This window comes from Pteronotus mesoamericanus, unplaced genomic scaffold (assembly GCF_021234165.1).
Source record: "Pteronotus mesoamericanus isolate MK-2021 breed Mesoamerican mustached bat unplaced genomic scaffold, CSHL_Meso_final contig_25, whole genome shotgun sequence".
NCBI classification, from domain to species: Eukaryota; Metazoa; Chordata; class Mammalia; order Chiroptera; family Mormoopidae; genus Pteronotus; species Pteronotus mesoamericanus.
Genome location: NW_026555105.1, coordinates 20,773,680 through 20,782,112, shown reverse-complemented (window position 1 = coordinate 20,782,112; position 8,433 = coordinate 20,773,680). Strand labels below are relative to the sequence as shown.

Sequence of the window (8,433 nt, the reverse complement as noted above, 5' to 3'; positions counted from 1 at the left end):
AATATGTATGTGTGCATGCACGCTGGAGTGCGTGTGGCTGGCTGTTATCTTGGTAATTGACTTTCACTGAATCAAGAGAGTCCACTAGGGGGAGATATTTACCTAGATTATCCTTAGACCATTGATTTCATTTTTCAAAGAGGTTCACGCTGTACTGGGGTCTACAACCCGTGGTCCTTGGGCAGCATGTGGCCCAGGATGGCTACGAATGTGGCCCAACACAAAAATGTAAATTTACTTAAAACTTTGTTTTGGCTCATCAGTTTTCATTAGTGTTTGTGTGTTTAATGTGTGGCCCCAGACAACTCTTCTTCCTGTGTGGCCCAGAGATGCTAAAAGGTTGGACACCCCTGCAACCATTGATATGCATACCAATACATACCCACCTACCTATGTAAGTAAGTAAAGTACGTAAATAAGTAAGTAAATAAGTAAAGAAGCCAGTTGGCTTGGATGGATACTATCTCCATCAGTCAGGTCATACAGCAGTTTATCATAGGAATATCTTTTACATCAAGAGAAATTGACATGAAAGAAATCCTTATTGGAGGCAAATGTAAATTTAAGAAAAATTACCTCTGAAGTCCCAAGGATCACCTGTCTTTACCTTTGCCATGCTGTAAGCCCTGGTCGAGGAATTGGTTTTATTATTTATAGTCTTCCTATGGACATGAATTTCCTCTATAGGTGATTTGCTGTGGAGTCACTTGTAAGCATCCAATAAGGAATCAGTTAAGTTTGAGCAATCAGGAGAAGTATATAAGACTTTGTATTGTTTAAGTTTTACTTTTGAAGGTTATGTTAATAATGGTAAACATATGCATACGCATGGGTCTTAATAATAAGGACAAATCACTAATATATACTTAACAACAAAATGTATAATATTCACATCAGCAGGAGATTTAGCTAATGAGAACTAAGATAGGAGAAATGAACAGGACATAACTAGAGGGCAGAAGAAAATCGGAATATACCAGTAGTTATAATACGTGCATGTATCAATTGTTTATTTATCTGCTCATTGGTTTATTTATTTATTTTAGATATTTGAAATAAAACTTTATTGTGATTCTGAACGAAAAGGAAGGGGAATGACAGTCACAGACAAGGTCTCACCACCGGATACTGTGGTGCGGCTGCAGCAGTTTTAGAGTTGAAACTCAGTAAGGAAACAACTGGGTTCCAAAACAGCGAAATACGCAGGTCCAACAAGTGAAGGTATTTTTAAGCTGCCAGAGTCGCTCCGAAGCCCATTCATCTCTTTCTGCGCCCAAAGATCAAGCACAGGCTCTGCTTAGCTAGATAATGAAGCGGCAAGCCCGCTGCACCACCGACACCACAGGACCGGCGTCTACAAAACTAGACGTCGGAGGCCGGGCTCCAGCTTCCCGTCCTCACAGGCCGTCATGGCCTTCATCCGGGGGAGGGCTGGTCTGAGCGATGTCGGGGTCCCGCTCACACTGCGCTGCCAACGCCGGGTCCATGACCACCTCCGGTGGGGCAGGAGCAGGCACGGCGACAAACTCCAAGTTAGGGTCTCCAGTTCGTTTTCTAGCAAGTCAGAGGAAGGCTTTTCAAAGTTGTAGTTAGTTTGGGCAGAAATGTCATAATACTGCAGATTCTCCTTTTGGTGGAAGAGAATCGCCTTTGCCGTTAACTTTCCTGTTCTGAATATCCACTTCGTTGCCACACAACACAATGGGATGTTTTCACACCCTCGCACCAGACCTCTGTGGCAGTTAGGCCCATTCTTGAAAGTAGCCCTTGAAGAGACATCAGCCATTATAATGGCACACTGGGCTTGGATTGTCTAGCCGTCGCAGGCCGCCGGACTTCTCCTGGCTCGCCGCGTCCCACACATTGAACTTGACGGGCCCTCCGTGGCTGTGGAACACCCTGGGTGGACTTCCACGCCCAGGGCGGCTGCACACTTCTCAAATTCACCCGTCAGATGGCGTTTTCATGAATGCGGTTTCCCCAGTCCCACCGTCACCAACCAGCACGAGTGTGAACTGAACTTGGAGTTCTCCTTGGGCGGCCACGGTGCTGTGACTTCCAGAAGCGTCTCCTGGCCCAACTGACTTCATTCGTTTATTTTATTAGTGTTTATTGTCTGCCCCTAATATGTCAAGAGCTGGGTTATTTGCTATGGGGAAAACAAAGATGAATCAGATAGTCCTAGCCCTCAGGCCTAGTTAGAGGGAAATATAAACCATAAAATAGTAAATGTCTTATAATTTCTACAAATGAAAATATATACCAAAAACCATGGAATTACAGTCAGAAGCAGCTTTAGGCTGAAAAGAAAAGTGAAAGTTTCACATGGAAGTTAGATTTGAGTTGAGCCTTGAAGAATGACCAGGAGTTTGCCACACAGCACAAAACACGCCAGTGAGGGGACAAATGTGTATAAGTAAATAGGTAAAACTAAGGCAGGATGTGTTAACTTTTTTTACTGAGTAGTATTCTTGGCATGTATGTACATTGTTTAAACACTGAACTGTTATAGGAGATCTTGGCTATGTCCTGTTTTTAATTATTACACATAAAACTGCTGTGAATAATAATGGACAGATTTTTTTGTGGGTGAACATGTCTTCATTTTTCAGGTAAATGCTCAGGAGGATGATTTCTGGGTGGTATAATAAATGTACATTTTATTGTTTTGGGAAACTATCAAACTATTTTCCAGAGTGGCTGTACCATTTTAAATTGTTAGCAACCCCGTATGAAAGATTGAGGTTTTCCTCTTCCTCGCCAGTACTCCAGGCCTTTGCTGTGTTTCATCTTTGCTGTTTTGATAGGTGGAATATGTCACCGTGGTCTTAATTTGCATTTCTCTATTTGCTATTGCTGTAGAATATGTTTTCATGTACTTATTTGCCATCAAAATATTCTCTTTAGTGAAAAAGCTCATGTCTTTGCTTACCTTCTAATTGGATGGTTTATTTTTAACTGTTTTTTAAATTGAAACATATTGGACATGTAGCACTGTATATGTTTAAGGTATACAACATGTTGATTGATACATTCCAATACTGTAATATAATTGTCGTAGCATTAACTAGCAGCTCTGTCACATGACCTAATTATCATCCCTCTTTCCTGGTGGGAATAATTAAGATGTAGTCTGTTAACACATTCGAGGTCTACAAAACAATGTTGTTGTCCATGATCACAATACTGAGTGTTAGATATCAAGGGTTTATTTATCTACTAGTTAGTTGTATTAGTAAGTTTGTATTCATTTTTTAAAAAATATTTTATTTATTTTTAGAGAGACTGGAAGGGAGGGAGAAAAAGAGGGAGAGAAACATCGATGTGTGAGAGACACATGGATCAGTTGCCTTTCTTACGCACCCTGACTGGGAACTGAATGCACAGCCTGGGCATGTGCCCTGACTAGGAATCAAACCGGTGACCTTTTTCTTTGAAGGATGATGCCCAACCAACTGAGACACACTGGTCAGGGCGTAAGTTTGTATTCTTGAAACATCTTCCCAATTTAGCCCTCTCTGACAAGTCTGTTTTTCAAAAATCTATCCAGCCACTCTTTGCCTTTGGTGAATTCAATCCATTTACATTTAGAGGAGTTATTATAATGTAAGGACTTACTACTGCCATCTTATTGGTTGATTTTTTGGTTCTTTTTCCCTACTTTTGTAAATTGGTGATTTCTTGGCAATATGCTCTGTTTCCCTTTAAAAAAATCTTTTGTAAATCTACGTTAGATTTTTGCTTTGTGGTTACCACAGGGCTTACATAAAATATCTCATAAACAAAATAGTCCATTTTATGTTGATAGCAATTTATCTTTGTTTGCCTATAACAGCTCCACCCTTTTTAATCCTCACCTTTCATGTTTTTAACGTCACAACTTTCCTCCTTTTATGCTGCATTCATTAACAAATGATAGGAATTGAAGTTATTTTTAATACTCTTTTCCTTTAACCCTTATCCTATAGTTAAGTGGTTAATATACCATCCTATTATAGAATTAGTTTTCTAAATTTGACTATATATTTTTACCTTTAGCACTGTGTTGCATATTTTCATATATTTTCATGTTGCATTTAGTGTCTTTTCATTTCAGCTTGAAGAACTACTATCAGCATTCCTTGCAAGACAGGTCTATTGGGGATGCCTCAGCTTTTGTTTCTGTGGGAAAGTCTTTATTTCTCCTTTATGCCTGAAGGATAAGTTAGCTGGATAGAGTATTTATGGCTGGTAATTTTTATTTTTCAACGCTGACTATGTCATTCCACCCTCTGCTAGCCTGTAGGGTTTGTGCTAAGAAATCTGCTGGTAGCCTAATGAGGGTTCCCTTGTAATACCCTTTCTTCCTCCTGGCTGCCTTTAGGATTCTTTCTTTTTATCACATTCACATACTTTTCTTACAATATAATGCTATAATTATTCTATTTTATTATTAGCAATTATTGTTAATCTCTTACTATGTCTAACACTTTATTATAATGTATTTTGTGGAAGGTCTTTTTCCATGGAGATAATAGGGTGATCACTAGCTCCATGAACTTGGTTGTCCAAGTCTCTTCTCAGGTTTGGGAAGCTCTTAGCTATTATTTCTTTAAATAAACTTTGTCTCCTTCTCCCTCTCTTTTCCGTCTAGAATCCAGATTATTCTGCATTGTTTGCAGAGCCCATTTTTGAGTACTATATGGCTATGTAAAATGACAAACTAAAGAGGTAGAAGTCAGCTTTGAAGATCTCTTCAGGATTAGGATGACGTGGGTTAGAGACATTATGGCCTTGGAAGCAGGCAGAATTGCCTTTGATAAATGATTTGGTTTATGCAAGATCCCCTTCTCCAGAGTTTTTATACTTGTATTTTAAATGGGAATAACTTATACCTTACCAAGCCTACATGTCTTACAGTTTCATGGGTTCCAGAGATTGTGATGTTTTATGTGCCTTACATATTTTAATTTTTAGACTTCTCCTAGGAGGTAGGTATGTGATTATATCTGTCTCACCAATGAGGAAATTTCGGTAGAGACCACATGGTAAGAAAAAGTGGGAAGAACCTAATGTATTTTGCTCCAGTTTCCTCACATTTGGTCATGTCATTGTAACGTATACTGCTTCTGTGTAATGAGATTGTGTATCAATGTGCTTGGCCCATTGTGGGCTCTCATACAACGAAGGTCCCTTTTCTCCCTCAAACCCCAAGGCAGGGAAGGTTATTTTCCACCTAAGTTCAAGCATGGGATGAAGAAGGATTGGATATAAAACAAGAGGACGAGAGGGTCAAGTTTCAGGCTGTAGCACTAAGATTACACTCCTCATCCATAATTACAGTGCTCATAGCTCTAAGATGTTTTCAAGGCAGTGATCAAGGTGATTACTGAGGAGAAAGCACAGTGAGTTCTACCAGGAGCCTTTAAACATCTACCTAGCTGTTCAAAGAGATCCTTTCATCCTAAGCTCTGTCACATCCTTCCCTGCATAGTAATGAGCTTTTCCTCAGGTGAAACATGGCTTATGATCACCCATAACCTTGACGGCAGCCGTGGTCCAGTGGGCAGGGCCCTCGGGAAATGTACCGTTCTGCCCTTCATCTGGGAATCAGCCACCTGCTAGTGAAGTCCCTATGATGTAAGTAAACTTGAAGATAACTACTCTAGCAACCCTCAGAGTAGGCTGGGTGGGAGTAACTATTTTCTTTATTCTTCCAGTTCGGAAACTTAGGCTCAAAGATGGGAAATCATTGTTCACAGTCCAAGACCGAATGCATAGTGGGACCGTAAATGACCTCATATATATCCGACTCTAAAGTTTATGACTTATTCTATGTTCTCCTCTGCTGAAGTGACCAGCTCTGTCCTGCCTTCCTGTGTGTGCTCATGAGTTCTGTCTAGAGTGATATCCACGAGTACAAAAGGCATGGATATCCTACTGGTTGGGTCTACCCACCCCTCAAATCTCTTCTACTAGAGAGTGACAGGGAGCATGGATGTGTCTCTTGAAGGAGGAAGAGGCCAGCCTTCTGGAGAAAATCTATATCTAGAACAAATGAAGGTGGACTTTCAGTAACATCCTCAAATTCTGCGGGTCCTCAAGAGACCCTTTTATTTAATCAACAAGTATTAATATAGAATCTAGTTAGAGGATGATAGGAGAAGTAGAAATCAAAAAAGTTATTTTCCTTGAATAAAATTTCAAAGTCTAGTAGAGGAGACATGTAGACAAGTAGAACGTGATGTGACATGATGAGAAATTCTGGATAAGTCATAATAATAGAGAACAAGGGGTGATGATGATTCTGTTTTGGGTGAAGCAATGTGATTATTAATGTAATCTGGAAGGGAATAAAGATCTTTCCATGCAAGCTAGAGTGGAGAAAAAAAGCATGTGTCCAAAAACTCAAATTCAGAAGCAATCCAGTGAGTTCAAATCGATCACAGATAAGTGTGTAGTATAAAGTGTAGGGTGCTCTGTGGGAAAGGGATAGGAGATGAAACTGGAAACGTAATCTAAGGCCTGAACGTGAATAAAAAAGAAGGCTGAACTGGAATGTTGGCTAGGATGCTGTGGCAATGATGCCAGAGGGGAGTTTAATGATTAGCTTTGTGTGAGAAGTATGATTTGCTGTCAATGCGAAGGATGGATGTGTGTGTACATGAAAGGAATGCAGAACGTGCAATGGGAAGGCTATTGCAGTAATCCTAGGGCAATTCATAGGGCTGAATCTTTACACCAGCAGGGGAGATAGAAGTGATGGTACATATTAGAGGTGGTAGATGGATATGGACCTATTAGTAACTGGATGTTACTAATTAGTAATCAAATGAAGAAGGAAAAGGATCCTGTGATGGCACTCATGGACTTGCGTTTTATGATGGAGATAACCCTTCCATCAATGTTTTTAGGATGTTTTTTGTTTGTTTGTTTTCTCTGCACTAAATCTTTGGTCTCTAATGAGATCAAAAGTGAAGTTGACCCCACAAGGCATAAGCTAAGCTTATATTTATAGAATCAGAAGGATACCAGCATAACAAGGGTAAGGAGAAAGACATTTGTCCAACCCTATCTTCCCATAAGTAGGAAAACTGAGACTGACTAAAACATGGCTACCAGAGGTGTCCAGAAAGTGACAGCAACTATGTTTCCTATTTCCCCCTTCCAAGTATCAAGGAAATGGGCCTGAGGCATAGATGGATGACTATGATGCACCATGTTATCTCAGTGGTGCCGGAAGTGCTATTAGGGGAAAAATCTTACAGCTCAATGTGAGTGTCTGTCTTAGTGTTCAGGTCACACTATGGAGGTCTTGATCTTCCAATCTATCTAGTCAGGATCTATGACTGAGGATTTACAGGGAGAAGAGAGAACTGGACATCAAAGTGTAGTGACAGAGTGCTCTCAGGAGTCGATTAAATCTGTTGCAGTTCTAATGCTTATATGAGAGGGGACCCCAAACGCCCCCCCAGAATTTATAAAAAATTTTGTATTTATTCTTACATGTTTAAACTTCAGCTACCTGTAAAGTACTCTCCATTTGATGCAATACACCTGATGAGATGGTTTTTCACCACTGCTCAAAATGGTTTATGAAATTGTCAGTTTTGATGTATTTTAGTGCTTCTGCCATTTTTTTTTTTGTTTGTTTCACCTCTTCCACATCAGCAAAATGTTTTTTTTGAGGACATTTTTCATCCGGGGAAACAAAAACAAGTCACTTGAGGGAAGATCAGGTGTATAGGGAGGGTGGGGCATGGAAGTCATACCCTTTTTGGTCAAAAGCTGCTGGACACTCAGTGTGGTGTGGGCAGGCGTGCTCGTAAATCACCTGTCATGAAAAGGCAAACACATTGAAAGAGTCTTCAAAAACATTCACTGAAGCTGAAGGCAGCCTCTCACAACAATGCCAGCTGGCACACTGATGCATATGGGTTCCTAAAACACTTACCTAGCAGGGGAAGCCTGTACTACAAGGAGCCTGCCCTTCAGAAAATAACTCTGGGTTGTTTTTGGATTCCATCTCCCACCACTCCCATACATCAAGTTTCTTCTTCTCTGAAGTGCGGTCGTAACATGTACATCCTGTGGTTTTTATGGGAAATCTAAGGAGACAATGACTAAGCATTCTGTAGGAATGCTTTTTTTTTTTTTTTCCATCAGCCACATCAAAAATACATAAGAAATGCCTTCCATCTGTAGGAGAAAGCCTTCAATCATTCCGTGTTACAGGCCAGTGGTTTTCAAAGTGTGGTCCCTGGACAAGAAACATTGGCATCAACTGGAATTTGTGAGCAATGCTAATTCTCAGGTTCTACCACAGAATCAAAAGCTGGAGATGAGGCCCAGGAATCTGTGTTTTAGCAGTCCCTCCAGGTGTTCCTGATGGACCTTAAAATTTGATAATCATGGCTACAGGCAGACTGTGGGCTTGGGGGCTGGAAACTGTCT

The 8,433-nt window shown here is 40.4% G+C and overlaps 1 pseudogene; it reads right to left on the bottom strand.

Annotated features, from left to right (window-relative positions):
- Positions 1-1,397: 1,397 nt before the first annotated feature.
- Positions 1,398-2,090, bottom strand: LOC129070934 (GTP-binding nuclear protein Ran-like; annotated as a pseudogene).
- Positions 2,091-8,433: the final 6,343 nt, after the last annotated feature.